Source organism: Mustela nivalis (genome assembly GCF_964662115.1).
Source record: "Mustela nivalis genome assembly, chromosome: 6".
Lineage (NCBI taxonomy): Eukaryota > Metazoa > Chordata > Mammalia > Carnivora > Mustelidae > Mustela > Mustela nivalis.
Genome location: NC_139025.1, coordinates 68,584,575 through 68,602,360, shown reverse-complemented (window position 1 = coordinate 68,602,360; position 17,786 = coordinate 68,584,575). Strand labels below are relative to the sequence as shown.

The 17,786-nt window shown below is 35.8% G+C and overlaps 1 long non-coding RNA gene and 1 pseudogene across 19 annotated transcripts in view; one reads left to right on the top strand and one right to left on the bottom strand.

Moving 5' to 3' along the window:
- Window positions 1–17,786, bottom strand: part of LOC309866446 — a 297,614-nt gene that overhangs the window by 75,617 nt on the left and 204,211 nt on the right. Inside the window, exon 1 of one of the 18 annotated variants that reach the window (XR_014312688.1) lies at window positions 3,299–3,476. The exons of the other annotated variants lie outside the window; for them this stretch is intronic. This is a non-coding gene — a long non-coding RNA (uncharacterized lncRNA). Of the gene's footprint in view, window positions 1–3,298; window positions 3,477–17,786 lie in introns of those variants that run through there. 18 annotated transcript variants of the gene reach the window in all.
- On the top strand, window positions 3,987–5,891 carry LOC309866592 (large ribosomal subunit protein eL13 pseudogene; annotated as a pseudogene). The gene is made up of 2 exons: window positions 3,987–3,992; window positions 5,187–5,891. The product of its transcript is annotated as a large ribosomal subunit protein eL13 pseudogene (transcript).

The following is a 17,786-nucleotide window of genomic DNA, read 5'->3' as shown; positions in this document are numbered from 1 at the left end:
ATAATCTTTGACAAAGCAGGAAAAAATGTACAGTGGAGAAAAGATGGTTTCTTCAATAAATGGTGCTAGGAAAATTGGACAGCTACATGTAGAAGAATGAAACTCGACCATTCTCTTACACCATACACAAAGATAAACTTGAAATGGATAAAAGACCTCAATGTGAGGCAGGAATCTATCAAAATCGTAGAGGAAAACATGGGCAGTAACCTCTCGACATCGGCCACAGCAACTTCTTTCAAGACCTGTCCCCAAAGGCAAAGGAAATAAAAGCGAAAATGAACTTTTAGGACTTCATCAGGATCAAAAGTTTCTGCACAGCAAAGGAAACAGTCAACAAAACAAAGAGGCAACCCACAGAATGGGAGAAGATATTCACAAATAACACTACATATAAAGGGCTGATATCTAAGATCTATAAAGAACTCCTCAAACTCAACACACACAAGGCAGATAATCACGTTAAAAAATGGGCAGAAGACATGAACAGACACTTCTCCAAAGAAGACACAAAAATAGCTAACAGACACATGAAGAAAATGTTCATTATCATCAGCCATCAGGGAGATTCAAGTCAAAACCACATCGAGATACCACTTTATACCAGTTAGAATGGCTAAAATCAACATGACAGTAAACAAGTGTTGGAGAGGATGTGGAGAAAGGGGAACTCTCTTACACTTTTGGTGGGATTGCAAGTTGGTGCAGCCACTTTGGAAAACAGTGTGGAGATTCCTTAAGAAATAAAAAATAAAGCTACCCTATGACCCTACAATTGCACTACTGGGTATTTACCCCAAAGATACAGATGTAGTGAATAGAGGGGCCATCTGTACCTCAGTGTTCACAGCAGCAATTGCCACTGTCACCAAACTGTGGAAAGAGCCAAGATGCCCATCAACAGATGAATGGATAAAGAAGACATGGTCCATATATACAATGGAGTATATTATGCCTCCACTGGAAAGGATGAATACCCAACTTTTGTATCAACATGGACGGGACTGGAAGAGATTATGCTGAATGAAATAAGTCAAGCAGAGAGAGTCAGTTTTCATATGGTTTCACATACTTGTGGAGCATAAGGAATAACACAGACGACACTAGAAGATGTAGAGGACAAGTGAGTTGGGGGAAATCGGAGGGGGAGACAAATCATGAAAGACTGTGGACTCTTGAGAAACAAACTGAGGGTTTTGAAGGGAAGGGGGGTGGAGAGGTCAGGTGAGCCTGGTGGTGGGTATTAAGCAAGGTATGTATTGCATGGAACACTGGGGGTGGTGCATAAACAATAAATTTTGGAACACACACACACACACACACACACACACACAATTAAATTTAAAAAGAAACTTTAAAAGGAATCTTTTATACTGAAGATGTTTAATAAGCCACTTCATAATTAAGAACTCCTGAGAATATTCTAATACTATGTTATAGTCCCAAAACTACTTTTATCAAGATTGAATTCCTTTACTTTCCATTCTAAATCTAAGATCAGGCTAAACCAGTCCTGGAAACAGGATTTTTGTTCTCACTTTTCATGTCCACATGAATTGTAACTGTGTGTATAAGGGAAATGCATGACCTTTTTTAGTCAATCTTTTAATTTAGACTATAATTATAGGGATTACTTTGGGAGTTGACGTGGATTGGCAACACTGTAGTGAAGCAAACAGAGGTAAATAATGTAATCATAGCAGCAGCTGGGTTTCGGGTATGCCAACAGTGAACTTAGAGCTTCCTAGGCAGCTGGGGCAGGTGTTAGTGATCTAAATGAGGTTGGTGGAATGACTTTTATTACTTTACAATAGTTCTGGCAACTAGACCTATGTTCCTGCCATTCTAGTCCTGGTTCCTACTTTGTTTTCTGTGGTTTTCCAGCAGGTCTTTAAAAGTTTTATATCACCCCCAACAGCTTTACTACCACCTCTCTCTCCAGGCCAGATGAAGAAGTAATACACAAAATTGTGGTACTTCATTTTGCAGTGTATGTTAGAAGCATAACCATAATTTTAACATCCTGCCAGTAGTTGTTTTATTAACAAAGTGACCCCAGACATAACTGCAAACACTATCCAGTTTTGTAATAAACGGGATGTATTACCTTTTCCTCTAAATACTAAATCAACGAAATTGATGGAATGCCTGCCATGTATAAGACATTTTTATAATAACTATTTAGAAGTAGTTTCCCTGTCTTTAAGGAGCTTAAAGGCAGTTGGGAAAGCAGGCTATAAGCTATTAAATAAACCCAACAATAGGTGTTAGCAATTGGCCAGCCCCAAATTAGTGGTTAGATATCAAGTTCTATAGGATTTTCAAGGTGATAAAAAGTATATAGGAAATTCACATAAATGGACTCTGTGGACTTGGGAAGGCATAAGGATAATGAGAATTTAGATAAAGTCCGAAGAGGTATAAACAGTGTAAAACGGCATCCCTTCCAGTTTATCTGTAGCAGATAGCCTCTATTTGAGAACAATGGGAGATAACATAGAGGAAATAATGAAACAGTTATGTAACAATAATTATAGTAACAGTAATAGTAATATAAAATAGCTAAAATGTAGATGCTCACTATGAGCTAAACGTTGTGTGTTTTCTTTGTGCTAAGTAGCATCAGGTTTAATTCTCAGAACAAAGTCAGGAAGCCGATAGTATGATTTTCTGAATCTTTTGTATAAACAAGTAGAAACTTAGGGAGAGCAAATACTTGTGCAAGGACAGACTCCCTTAGTGGTAAAGCCAGGACTTGAATGCATCTCTTTGATGTAAAAGCCTTTTTACTTAGCATCAGAGGAACAACTTAAGGCATGGCAGCATGAGGACACAGCCAGGATAAAAGAAAATCCTTTAAGGGGATTAATAGGTTTATAGATAGATAGAGATAAGTCTCAGATACCTATATGCCCGTATATATTGCAATGGGGAGAAACAAAAAATTATTTGGAGTACCTGGGACTCTCTCACTTCTTTTTGCCATTCTTCCCTTGTAGGTCATTTTAGCCTCCTTGTTCTTCCCCAAATGTGGCAAGATCTTAGGGCCACTATTGTATTTGTTACCTCTGCCTAAGATGTATATGTTGCTCTGTTTTCCTCTGGAAGGAAAAGTGGTTTTCTGTCCCTTACAAGGTTTTACTCAAATGAAACTTTTTATCTGGGCCTCTCTTGACAATTCTATTAAATTGCAACAACCTCCTTCTCCAGGTACTTCTGATCCACCATATGTTACTTTGATTTTTCCTCTTATTTCATAGCACTTTTAACTTTCAAAAATATTATATAATGTAGTTACTTATTATGTATGTTTCTCATTGTCTCTCTCTTATCTTTCCAAAATAAAAACTCCACAAGGCCAAAAGATCTTCTCTGCTTTACTCATTGATATATCCAGGAGCCTAGAAAAGACTCAAGCATATACAGTTGTTTAACAAATATTTTTTGAATGATTGATTATATCATTAAAAACTTATGACACACACACACACACACACAAAAAAAAAAAACTTATGACACAGATAACTAAAGCCTATTCTAAAAACTTTAGAAAATATACAAGGCATGATAAAAACATTAACATAACCTTAATCTCACCAATGGTAAATATTACTAATATTTATTATTACAGTTTTATTCATTCATATATTGTATTACTAAAGATTAGTTCTGAATCTATTCATTTTCAAAAACAAACATGAAAAATAAGATTATCAAGATTATTTCTGAGACATTTTTATTTGGAAGAAATATTAATATATATTTTAGTTACTCAGATGTCAACAAGACTTCTGTTTTTTACAATTAAGATATAATTTATGATTATATGTCTTCAATTTTGAATGTAGTATATACATTTAGAGATATGATGATCAGTTAGATTTTTGCATTGAAGATAAAAGCAATGTTTAAAAATATTGTCTGATGGCTTATTATCCAAAATATGATTCCAAAGTAAAAGCTTTCAGTGAGATGAGTCAGGGGACATGAAGGTAAAAATGATACTACTGCTAAAGCACTCTAAATGTCCAAACCGGTAAGGTACTCAAATGAAAGCTTTTCAGTATTTCCGTATTCATTCACCTTTAATATAGCATCCATCACCTTGAGCAGCATTTATTATTTATACATCTATATGTCTTGTATATTATTTCTCTGTAAATCATTCTCCATTTTGAAGGAAGTGATATATCTGATATCTTAAAACCAAATATGTGACTTCCATATATATATGAGCATTTATAATTTAAACTAGAAGCCTAAACTAAATAGTAATAAAACATAAGAAATGTTAATTGTATGAAAAAAAAACCCTGAAATATTACAAACATTAATGCTATGATTAAGGTAGACAAGGCACTTTCATAGAATGAAACAGTGAGAAAATATTTTAGATTTTGTGGTTGGGTAAAGCCTCTCTGAACAGGTGAGATTCTTGCTGAGAACTGAAGGATGAGAAGAGGTCAACTAAACAAAGCCTATGGAAGAGACATCAAAGCCAACACATTTTTTTTTTCTTCATGTTAAGTGTACCCTTTAATCTCCATCCCTTATGCCACACACACCCTTTCCAACCTCCCCTCTGGTAACCATCAGTTTGCTCTTTATAGTTAAGAGTATGTTTCTTGATTGGTCTCTCTCTCACTTTTTAAAAATTTTTCTCATTTGTTTTGTCTCTTAAATTCCACCTATGGGGACTCCTGGGTGGCTCAGCGGGTGAAAACCTCTACCTTTAGCCCAGGTCGTGATCCCAGGGTCCTGGGATCGAGCCCCGCATTGGGCTCTCTGCTCAGTGCAGAGCCTGCTTCTCTTTCTCTCTCTGCCTGCCTCTCTGCCTACTTGTGTTCTCTGTCAAATAAATAAATAAAAATCTTAAATAAAATAAAATAAAATAAATTCCACCTTTGAGTGAGAACATATGGTGTATGTCTTTCTCTGACTTACTTAGCTTAGCATTATACTCTCTAACACTACCCATCTACCTATATTGTTTCAAATGTCAAGATTTCATTCTTTATTGTGGCTGAATAATATCCTAGTATTATTCAGTATGTACAATATACACACTACTTCTTCTTTATCCCGTCATCTATCAATGGATACCAGTCATAGTTTAGCTACTGGGAATAATGTAATAAACATCGGAGAGAATTCGCCGGCTGTTCTCCCTCGGAGGAGGCCCGTAGACAGCAGCCACGGCTCCCAGCCAGAACGGCGTCAGGCTGAAGCCGCACTTGCGCAAGGACTGGCAGCGGCGCGTGGCCACGTGGTTCAACCCAGCCGGCGCGGAAGATCCGCAGCTGCAAGGCTCGCCAAGCCAAGGCCCGCCGCATCGCCCCGCGCCCCGCGTCCGGGCCCATCCGGCCCATCGTGCGCTGCCCCCCAGTGCGGTACCACAGCAGAGTGCGCGCCGGCAGAGGCTTGAGCCTGGAGGAGCTGCGGGCGGCGGGCATCCACAGGAGGGTGGCGCGCACCATCGGCATCTCAGGGACCCGCGGCGGCGGAACAAGTCCACGGAGTCGCTGCAGGCCAAGGAGTAGCGCTCCAAGCTGCCGCTGTTCCCGCGCAGGCCGGCCGCGCCGCGGAAGGGCGACAGCTCGGCTGAAGAACTCAAACTGGCTACGCAGCTGACAGGCCCCGTCATGCCCATCCGGAATGTCTACAAGAAGGAGAAAGCCAGAGTCACCACGGAGGAGGAGAAGAACTTCAAGGCGTTCGCCAGTCTTCGCACGGCCCGTGCCAACGCCCGGCTCTTCGGCATCCGGGTAAAAAGGGCCACGGAAGCTGCAGAACACGATGTCGACAGAAGAAATAAAATGTCATTGTCAACTCATGAAAAAAAAAATTTTTTTTTGTTATTTTTAGGGGATTTTTGTATTTTTAGGGAATAAATACTTTTCGTGTTTTTAGAGGATAAATACCCAGTAGAGCAATTGCTGGATTGTAGGATAGTTCTCTTTGTAATTTTTTGAGGAATCTCCATACTATTTTCCACAATGGCCACACCAGTTTGCATTCCCACCAACAATGCAAGAGCATTCCTTTTTCTTCACATCCTCACCACTTCTTGTTTCTTGTGTTGTTGATTTTAGCCATTCTGAAAGGTGTAAAGTGATACCTGGTTATAGTTTTAGTTTGCATTTCCCTAATGATGAGTGATGTTGAACATCTGTTCATGTGCCACTTTGCCATTTTATGTCTTCTTTTAGAGAAATGTCTGTTCATGTCATCTGCCCATTTTAAATTATACAATTGGGGGGGGGGTGTTGAGTTGTATCAGTTTATATATTTTGGATACTAACCCTTTACTGGATATGTCATTTGCAAATATTTTCTCCTATTCTATAGGTTGCCTTTAAGTTTTGCTGATTGTTTCCTTTGCTGTACAGAAACTTTTCCTTTTGATATAGACCCAATAGTTTATGTTTGCTTTTATTTCCCTTGCACATCTAAAGGCACATCTAAAAAAAAATGTTGCTGTGGCTGATGTCAGAAATTACTGCCTATGCTCTTTTTGGGATTTTTATGGTTTCAGGTCTCAAATTTAGATCCTTAACCCATTTTGAGTTTGTTTTTGTGTATCGTGAAAGGCAGAGTTCCAGTTTCATTCTTTTGCACATTGGTGTCCAATTTTCCAAATGCTGTTTATTGAAGAGACTATCTTTTTCCTGTTGTGTATTCATTCTTCCTTTGTAAGATGAATTGACCATATAATTGTAGGTTTGTTTCTGAGTTTTCTGTTCTACTCCATTGATCTGTGTGTCTATTTTTAATTCTAGTACCATACTGTTTTAATTGCTACTGCTTTGTAATATAACTTAAAGTCTGGGATTGTGATACCTCCAGTTTAGTTTCCTTTTCAAGATTGCTTTGGCTATTCAAGATCTTTTGTGGTTCCATACAAAAGGATTTTAGGATTTTAGGATTGTTTTTCCAGTTCTTTGAGAAAAATGATGTTAGGGTTTTGATAGGGATTGCATTAAATCTGTACATTGCTTTGGGTAGTGTAGACATTTTAACAATATTTGTTCTTCCAACACATGAGAATGAGATTTCTTTCCATTTCTTTGTGTCATCTTAAATTTCTTTCCTCAGTATTTAACAGTTTTCAGAGTACAGGTCTTTCACCTCTTAGATTTATTAGATTTATTCCTAGATACTTTATTGTTTTTGGTGCAATTGTAAATGGGATTGTTAATTTCTCTTTCTGCTGCTTCATTATTAGTGTATAGATATGCAGTAGATTTCTGTACATTGATTTTGTACGGTGCAACTTTACTTAAATCATTATCATTTCTAGTAGTTTTTTAGTGGAGGCTTCAGGGTTTCTATATATAGTGTCATGTCATCTGCAAACAGTGAGAGTTTTACTTCTTCTCTTCTAATCTGGATGCCTTTTATTTCTTTCTGTTGTCTGATTGCTGTGGCTAGAACTTCCAGTACTATGTTGAATAAAAGTAGTAAGAGTAGACATCCTCATCTTATTCCTGACTCTAATGAAAAATCTCTCAATTTTTCACCACTCCATATCATGTTGGCTATGGATTTTTCATATAAAACTTTTATTATATTGAGATATATTCTCTCTAGACCTACTTCGGAGAGGGTTTGGGGTTTTTTCCCCCCCTATCATGAATAGATGTTGTACTTTGTCAAATGCTTTTTCTGTGTTTATTGAAAGATCATTTTTTTAACCTTTCTCTTATTGATGTGATGTATCATGTTGATTGATTTGCAGATGTTGAACCACTCTTGCATCCCAAGATAAATCCCGTTTAATCATAGTGTATGATTCTTTTAATGTATTGTTGGATTTGATTGGTTAATATCTTGTTGAGGATTTTTGCATCTATATTTTTGAGAGATATTGGCCTGTAGTTTTTTTTTTTTTTTTTTTTTTTTTTTTTTGTGGTGCCTTTTTCTAGTTTTGGTATCAGGGTGATACTGGCCTCATGGGGTAAATTTGAAAGTTTTTCTTCCTCTTTTATTTTTTGGAATAATTTGGAAAGAATAGGTATTAATTGTTCTTTAAATGTTTAGTAGAATTCATCTGTGAAGCCATCTGGTCCTGAACTTTCGTTTGCTGGGAGTTTTTTGATTACCTGTTCAATTTCATTACTGGTAATTGGTCTGTTCAAATTTACTATTTCTCCCTGCTTTAGTTTTGGTAGGTTATGTTTCTAGGAATTTATACATTTCTTCTAAGTTGTCCAATTTATTGGTTTGTAAGCCAACAGATCTTTTAAATGAAGAGTCCTGAGGTAGAAAATGCAGTCTAAAAAATGCAGCTGGAGTTCATTAAACAAAAGAGCAATGTGAGTTGAGGTTGGTGAGATTAGTGGGTGCAAGATGATAGAGATTCATAGCTTCTAGTAATGAGTTTGGATTTTACTCTCTGCGAAACTAGATGTTCTTAGATGATTTTAATCTAAAGTTTTATATTATTTCATTTAGATTTTCCAAATTTTAATCTAACTGCTGCATGTTGAACTACTGAATTAGGGATAGGAGTGGTTGCAACTGGTTATACGAGATTAGAAACTATACAATGTTGTTAACAATACTGTATTATATACTTTAAAGTTACTGAGAGTAAATCTTAAATGTTCTCACAACACACACAAATGTTAATTACGTGATTATGTGAGTTGATGGATGTACTAACTAACCTTATTGTGGTAATCATTTTGCAATATATATGTGTATCAAATCATCATGTTTTACATACCTTAAATTTTATACAATGTAGGGGTGCCTGTGTAGCTCAGTGGGTTAAAGCCTCTGCCTTCGGCGCTCAGGTCATGATCCAGGGTCCTGGGATCAAGCCCTGCATCAGGCTCTCTGCTCCATGGAGAGCCTGCTTCCTCCTCTCTCTCTTCCTGCCTCTCTGCCTACTTGTGATCTCTGTCTGTCAAATAAATAAATAAAATCTTAAAAAATATTTATACAATGTGATATGTCAACTATTTCACTAAGACTGAAAAAAAGAAAAAGAAGCACAGAGACCATGGGACCTGAATGAGCAATCAGATGGTCTAGCCAAGATTTTGAATCTTGGGACCAAAGATGAAGAAATTAGTGTATTTTATCTAATTTCTGATACCTGACCACACATTTAAATCAGTTGAGAATCAGTATATTTTCACATTAATTATTTTTAAACTATATGAAAACATAATGTTGACAATTGTGTATAAAAATGAGAAGCAATCTTTGAATACATAATACAACCTACCAAGATTAAATAAGGATGAAATGGAAAATCTGGACATACTAATTACTAGTAAGTATGTTAAATCAGTTATTTAAAACTTTCCAACAAACAAAAATCCAGTACTCCGTGGCTTCACTCGTCAATTTTACCAAACATTCAAAAAAATAAGACCAATATTTCTCAAACTCTTTCCAAAAATAGAAAAGAGAACTCTTCCAAGCTCATTTTATGAGACCAGTAATACCTTGACACCAAAACCAGACAAGGGCTCCATAAGAAAAGAAAATCACAGGCCAATATTTCTGATGAATATAGATGCAATAATCCTCAACAAAATATTAGCAAACTTAATTCAATAATACATTAACAAAATCATACACCACAATTAAGTGGGATTTATCCCAGAGATGCAAGGAAGATTCAACATCTACAAATCAGTCAATGTGATACACTGTGTTAACAAAATGAAGGATAAAAATTATATGGTCATTGCAATAGATGCATAAAAAACATTTGACAAAATTCAATATCCATTTATGAAAAACTCTCAATGCAGCAGATATGGAGGGAATGTGCATAAACATAACAGGACATGTACAGTAAGCCCACAGTTAACATCATATTCAACAATGCAAGGCGGAAAGCTTTTTCTCTAAGATTTGGAAGAGAACAAGGATGCCTGCTCTGACTATTTTTATTCAACATGGTATTGGATGTCCTAGCTAAATCATTAAGGTGAGAAAAAGAAGTAAAAGACATCCAAACTGGAAAGGAAGGAGTAAACTGTCACTATTTGTGGATGACATGATATTATAAATAAAAAAATTAAAGAATCCACCAAAAGTTATTAGAACTAATAAACAAATTCAATAAAATTGCAAGGTACAAAACCAATGCTATAAATAAACTATCATAAAGAGAAATTAATAATCTCATAATTGTATCAAAATGAATTAAATGCCTAAATTTAACAATTTTTCGGTCGTCTTTTACATCAGCTCTCTGTTTTTAGAGAATTAAATCTCACAGTTTTCTTGAAATGGCTTTCCCATTTGTGAGTTAATTAACTCATCTTTCATTTGGCAAAATTGTGTCTTCAAATAAATTCTTCTATGAGTGTATATGATTATGTTGTTGAATCACTGAATAGTTTAAAATTATTTTCTATTTCCTTTGCACATAAAAATAAACTTAATAAGAGTCATCACTCTTCTTTTTTTCCCCACACCGACTTGTCGAATTTGACCTGTTCACTTCTGGCTATTGATGTTGTTAATTTGATGTTGAGAACTATAAAGTAATTCCAGTTATTTGTTTTCTTGGTAGTTAATATATTCTTTATTTCTTTCTTTTTGTTTTTGAAATCTAGGGTAAGTCTTGCTGTGTTCTTATATATTAAAGTTGTAGAGGTCCTGATCTGTTTTCTTTGGCAGGTTAAAGGCAACTTCTTTTCTAAAGTTTCTTTTGTTATGCCAGAGAAGAGTTCATTTTGACTGGACTAAGCAATGACAGCTTTTAAACAAACTATTCCAGGGTTTTGTATGCATCCTGAACATTTATACTAGGAACAAAATGATAGTTCTAATTATACATTTTTCTAATTTTAAAAAAGTAAATTCATACAGGTATAAAAACTAAATATTTTATAACCTTTCAAAAATAGTGTTCAAATTATTCTGACTAAATTACTCAGAATGGATGAAAGTAAATTATATAAAATGGAAAAATGAAAATAGTCATTTAGCTAAGACAGTAGAGTGATTATGTACATGTATCTGTTGAAATGATTTTTTGGTAATGATGTTATAATAGCTTATATATCCCAAACGTTTGTAAATAATAGAAAACATAAATGCTATGCTCAGGAATATTATAAGATTGTCTTTGAGAATATTTGGATGTTTATAATTTTGGATAATACAATGCCAATTTTTGGAAACCAGAAGTTTTGTGACAGCCATAAAATTCATCTTTGGCTCACTAAAACCTATGTCTGTCATAAAAATTAGGCAGTTAGTTGAAATGAAATGGAATAAACTAGTGTTTTATAACTCCTTTTTAGTTATGTTCCATGAAGATAAGCGGCTCCATTTATTTGAATGTTTAAAAATAAACTTGAGTCACTGATCTGGTGTTTAAAACATTTATTGGATACCAATTATATGTTAGTTATAGTAAAGTAATATACATTTCCCTTTGTTCCATTGTTCCTGAGAAGAAAATCTAGTTAGGCAGTAACTAGAACTGATTGGTAGTGGGAGATTATAAATCCTTCCATGACATCTTAATTGGAATCTTGGTAGTCAAGAATTACTCAAAAATTACTAAGAAATGGAAATTCTCCTTTTCAACTTATTTATTTGTAGTTATGAATACACTTGCTGTTATGATTACTCATAAAATGTTTCCATAAAATATTTGTAATAGTAGCTCCACATGTACTAGGAGAAATTTTGTCTAAGGTTGTAGGCAGATGCTTTCATTTCTTTGCTAAATTATATGTTAGTTTTATATTCAATTATGGTGAGAAAAGCTCAAAGTAATTGTATTAAAAGAAGGTAGAGAAGTTTATTTCTTTCTCAGATGAAGAGTCAGAGGTATGTTGTCCAGAGCTAGTGCTGTTTTGTGTGGTGACATTAATCCAGACTTCTTTTATCTGTGCTCTGCTGTGCATGTAGTTAATTTCTAGGGTCATTTTGTGGTCCAACATGGTAGTTCCAACTCTGACATTGACATAGGAAAGACATTAGGGTTTGAAGCTGATGGCCAAAAAAGAATTCTTGAGACGTCTTTGTTGCAAAAGGTGGTTTTATTAAAGCACTGGACCCAAAGGGCAGAAGGAGGTGTCCTAGGGTCATGAGGAGTGTCCCATTACATACTTTCAAATTAGGAAGGGGTTAGGGATAGCATAAATCTCTAAGGAATTTTGGAAGCAAGATTTCTAAGACTTTGAGGGGGCTAGCTCTTGTTAGGAAATGTCATTTATTACAGTTTAATAAAACCTTAGTCATGAGACCCTTCAGATGTATATCTGTGTGTCATATGCTTGGGGGATGATTGTCAACATGTATTTGTGTGTGTAGGGGGTGTGTAGATAAAGGAAGTTTCCAAAGGTTAACGTAGACTTATAGGATCCTGGGGGTTCGGCTAAGATTGGCTTTTGCCCTTAGCAAAGTATTAACAAGGCAGCTGAGTTTCTAGAAGAGTGTCACTCTGCCTATTTCAAAGACTTGTCAATGGACTATCAGTGTAAGGAAATTTAACCTTCCTTTTGCCTTTGTTTCCCACATCAACATCACATACAAATTTCATGAGCAAGAAGCACAACACTTAGGTTTACCACCCAATGGCCTAGGCGTAGTCACCTTTCTATACCTAGTTGCAAAGTACTGGGGGAAATGCAATCTTAAGGCTAAATGAAATTTATCCTACCCTAACTGTAAGGCTGTATTTCTAAAGAATTTGAGCCAATGATTTTGGGGAGCAAATATTTTCTGACAGATACCATTGTTGGGCACACATGGAATTTAGCACACCTAATTGCTATAGATGGGATGCTTTCCAGATTAAAAAAAGATCTGTACAAGGTACACCCTGATTTTTCCCCTTGTACTACTACATTTCGTTTTCAACATAAGGAAGTAATTATAGTAAAGTAAAGGTAAGTCATGCTATTCATCTTCTCTTAAACTTCCAGTGACTCCCATCTCACTCCGATTAAAATCTGTTCCTCACCATGGCCCTTAAAAGCCCTCCATGATATTAACTCTATTTCCCTGACTCTCTGCCTATGAATCCCAGCTCATCTTTTTTTTAGCTACCTTGACTCCTTGTTATTTCCCAAATAAGCCAAGCAGGCTTCCAAATTAGGATATTTTCATGCTTTGAGAGATACTTTCCCTGACCACTGAGTCATTCTTTATCCATCAGACTGATTCATTTTTCTTTATAGAAATGTTACCTCTTGGTGCATGTGGGTGGCTCAGTAAGGTAAGTGGCTGCTTTTGGCTCTGGTCCAGGTATTGAGTCCTGCATCAGGCTCCATGTTCAGCGGGGAGTCTGCTTCTCCCTCTCCCCTGTCACCCCCCTGACGCAGCACGTGCTCTCTCTCTCTCTCTCAAATAAATAAATAAAATCTTAAAAAAAAAAAAAAAGAAAAAGAATGGCACCTCCTAATTCATATTAAGTATGTATTTGTTTTTATTTCCTCTCGTTAGAAAGTAAACTCCGTGAGAGCAGGGTCTTTGTTCATTGGTAGTTATCTAGTGCGATTTCCTTTTCCTTTAAGTAATGACCATCCTGCGTGACTCATTCAGTTAAACCTCTGCCTTTGCTCAGGTCATGATCCCAGAGTCTCAAGATTGAGTCCCACATCAGACTCCCCACTGAGCAGGGAGTCTGCTTCTCCCTCTGACCCTCCCCCCTCTTGTGCTCTCTCTCACTCTTTCCCAAATAAATAAAATCATTAAAAAAAAAATTCACCATCCTTTCACCTATTCTTCTAATCAGATATAAGTGACTAATACATATATTTTTTAAAGGTAACTGTTTTCATCACTGAGATGTATTTTTCCCCAACCATGGAACTTTAACTTCCTTCTCCTCTCAAGAGAATATTCCTTTATAATAGTTTTACTTTCTCTCCTCCCATCCACTAGTTTTTCTTTTTTCCTTTTCCGTGATACCTTTAGAATACATTTAGTTCCTCCCTCTTGAACTTCACTTCCTAGCTTTTTTTTTTCTTTCCAGATCATTCATGTCTAATAGCAATTTTCTTAATTTCTGATTCAGCAAACTTTTCTTAATATTGATATTATGTATTTTTTTAAAGACCATCTTAATTCATTAAATAACTATAGTATATCAAGGTTCACATCTTACCACTATTTCCTCTGCTGCTTATCTTTCCCCCTATTGAGAGCTCTGTTTTGGTTTCTTTATTTGGGTGAACTCTTTCCTCAAGTACTTGAGTAATAAGGCTTCTCTGTTTTTTAAATAGCCCCTTTTCTCTCTCATTTTCTCATTTCATTTTCTCTCAATTCATTTTTTCCTACATTTTATTTTTGCAAATGAGAAATTCAGTGCTAGTTTCTTAGGTTTTTTTGTTTGTTTTGTTTCCTTTTTTACCACCTTGAATTTGAGACGTATGTTTTAAATATCAATAAGATAGAGTCTCCCACTTGCCAAAAGGCAGAAAAGCTAATCACTCTCTCCCAACTATTTTCAACACAGGGATAGCAACCTGTTCACTCTTTAGATGTAGGTACTCAGACTAACCTCTTCCTGGGGTCTATCGTCTCCAGCTCTGCCCCTGCTTTCTACTGATTCTTTTTTTCCTTCCAAGACTACTGAGGAGGGAACCCTTTGAAAATTTAATAGGGGTAATGCCACTACGAGTTTTCTAGTTTTAGTAGAATCTTGGCTAAGTAGATAAAAGTAAATTGTAGTTGGGATTAGAGGATAAGGAAGGTATACTTAGGTTTCCATATTCCTGGAATCACTCAGCAAGAAAGGAGGTCTTGTTAACAGCAGGATGTTTAGATTAAACGAGATATGGTTTTTCTCTCCTCATAGAGATTTTCAAACAAAACAATAAATAATAAAGTGTTTATATTGAGAGTATTTACTTTCAAGTGATTGCATTATTAGCCATGAAAATAATTTATTCTATAAAATAAGCCTTTTGCTGGAATAGTGAAAATGATTAAACTTTATTTCAAAGTGAAGGTAAGACCAAAAATAAATTTACTTGTTAAACATTGAGTGAGTACACTAATGTTATTATAAATCACAGTGACTTTTACAAGTGAACTTTTGAGCAAAGAAAGGTTAACCTAATTATTCTGTTCTGGCAAGTTTTTTGTGTTTTTTTTTTTTTATCTGAAAAGAAGGAGGTAGGAAATCTAATTAAGAAAAATTCATGGATTTCAGAGAAAGATAGTAGCATAAGAATAGACTTGCAAAGGTATTCTTTAAATATCTGACTTAAATGATTAAAGAAAGATGAAGATACCTAAAATTATTTTAGCATCATTGAAACTAAAAATCTTTTCTAACTATGATGTTGGATCACATGAAATTGCTAATATTCAATCATTTTTGACCTACAAAAATAGTAATTTCATATGGGTCAGCTTAATGTCAAATACATCCTTAGGGAAAATTCTACAGACACTATGGCTTGATCACATATGATAAAAGAAACACAAAACTAATATTATGAAGAGAATTATTCATTGTCATAGAAGTTTTAAAAATGTATCAAGTTTTTTATGACACCACTACCCTATTATAATTTCTTCATTTTAATTAAACAGTCAGTTGACTAGGTTGTTGAAAACATTTGTTCTTTTCAGAAAGGATATGTGCATGCTATCTTTTCATAACTTCCAGTATTTAAGAATATATGTCTTATATGTTAGTTAATGTAGTATGAAGAATGTTGTATCGCATCAAAAATATGGACATAATCTTTGTTTTTCCTTCTTCAGAGGCAAATTCCATGGAAAAATAACTCTCTTTAGAATCTTTTTTTAAATCCATATGGATCCATATACCTGCTTGTTAGGATATGTCTTAACCATTATGCTCTTTTTATGTGTGTATGTATGTGTATATTGGATACTTTTAATCTAAATTTTCAGGCATTCTATTTTCAGGAAAACTTCATTAAATTTTGAAAGTTATTTCCTGTACCCATTTTTTTCTTTTTTCTTTCTTTAAGATTTTATTTATTTATTTATTTGAGAGAGAGTGCGTGCTTGTGCTTATGAGCAGGAGTTAGGGGGATGGGCAGAGGGAGAGAGATAAGCAGATTCTCCGCTGAGCAGGGAACCCAATGTGGGACTCAATCCCAGAACCCTGGGATCATGACCTGAGCTGAAGACAGATGCCACTGAGCCACCCAGACACCCTGTACCCATTTTTTTCCTGTTTTCTTCAGAAATACTTATTATCTCTATACTGAATCTTAGTTTTCTCTCCTCCATGATGATCATCCTCTTAATAAATCCCTTTATTTCTACTGGAAATCTACTCTGATTTTCTGATTTTTCTCAAGTTTTTCATTCACTACTTTAAAGAATATATATATATATATTTAATTTTATTTTATTCTTTCAGTGTTCCAAGATTCCTTGCTTATACACCACACCCATTGCTCCATGCAATATGTGCCCTTCTTAATACCCACCACCAGCCTCACCCAACCTCCCCCACCCTCTTCCCTCCAAAACCCTCAGTTTATTTCTCAGAGTCCACAGTCTCTCATGGTTCTTCTCCCCCTCTGGTTTCCCCCAACTCACTTGTCCTCTCCATCTCCCAATGTCCTCCGTGTTATTCCTTATGCTCCACAAGTAAGTGAAACCATATGGTAATTGACTCACTCTACTTGACTTATTTCAATCACATAATTTCTCCCAGTCCCATCCATGTTGATACAAAAGCTGGGTACTCATCCTTTCCGGTGGAGGCATAATACTCCATTGTACATATGGACCATAACTTCTTTATCCATTCACCTGTTAAGGGGCATCTTGGCTCTTTCCATGTTTGGTGACTGTAGCCATTGCTTCTATGAACATTGCGGTACAGGTGGCCTTTCTATTCACTGCACCTGTATCTTTGTGGTAAATAAATACCCAGTAGTGTAATTGTAGGGTTATAGGGTAGCTTTATTTTTAATTTCTTACAGAATCTCCACACTGTTTTCCAAAGTGGCTGTACCAACTTACATTCCCACCAACAGTATAAGAGGGTTCCCCTTTCTCCACATTCTCTCCAACACTTGTTGTTTACTGTCTTGTTGATTTTAGCCATTCTAACTGGTGTATCTCCATATGGTTTTGACTTGAATCTCTGATGGCTAATGATGATGAACATTTTTTCTTGTGTCTGTTAACCATTTAAGGAATATTTTTACTGCAGGGCACCTGGGTGGCTCAGTTGTTAAGCATCTGCCTTCGGCTCAGGTCATGATCCCAGGGTCCTGAGATTGAGCCCCGCATTGGGCTCCTTGCTTGGCAGAAAGCCCACTTCTTCCTCTCCCGCTTTCCCTGCTATGTTCCCTCTCTCTCACTATGTCTCTCTCTGTCAAATAAATTTCAGGTGAAATATGAGGAAGATTAATAGGAACTTACTAGCAAAGGTAGTAAGAAGAAAAGAGAGCTCCACACAGTGAGAGAATTGATTTGAAGATCCTGAAGTGGAAAGGACCATTTCACATTAGAAAATCCTACCATGAAGCTAGTGCTGCTAGGCTACAGAGATAGTGTGGAATTCTCACAAGCAGCTGGGGAAAAAAAATAAATAAAGTGTTTGGGGCATTGTTTGTTTACTTAAATTTCAACCTAAAACCAACGAGAAATAATTAGAACCAGGGGTATAATCAAACTTTAAGAATGTACCACTCAAGTGCAGTATTAAGAATGAATCTGATGGAGGAGCAGAGGAGATGACTATTTAGAAGTCTATTGAAGTAGTAAAGTGAGAATTAGCAGAATATAGAAATAGAAAATAGCATAGAATAGCACTTTGGTATTAATGTTATTTTTCCAGTAGAGCTCAGATATCC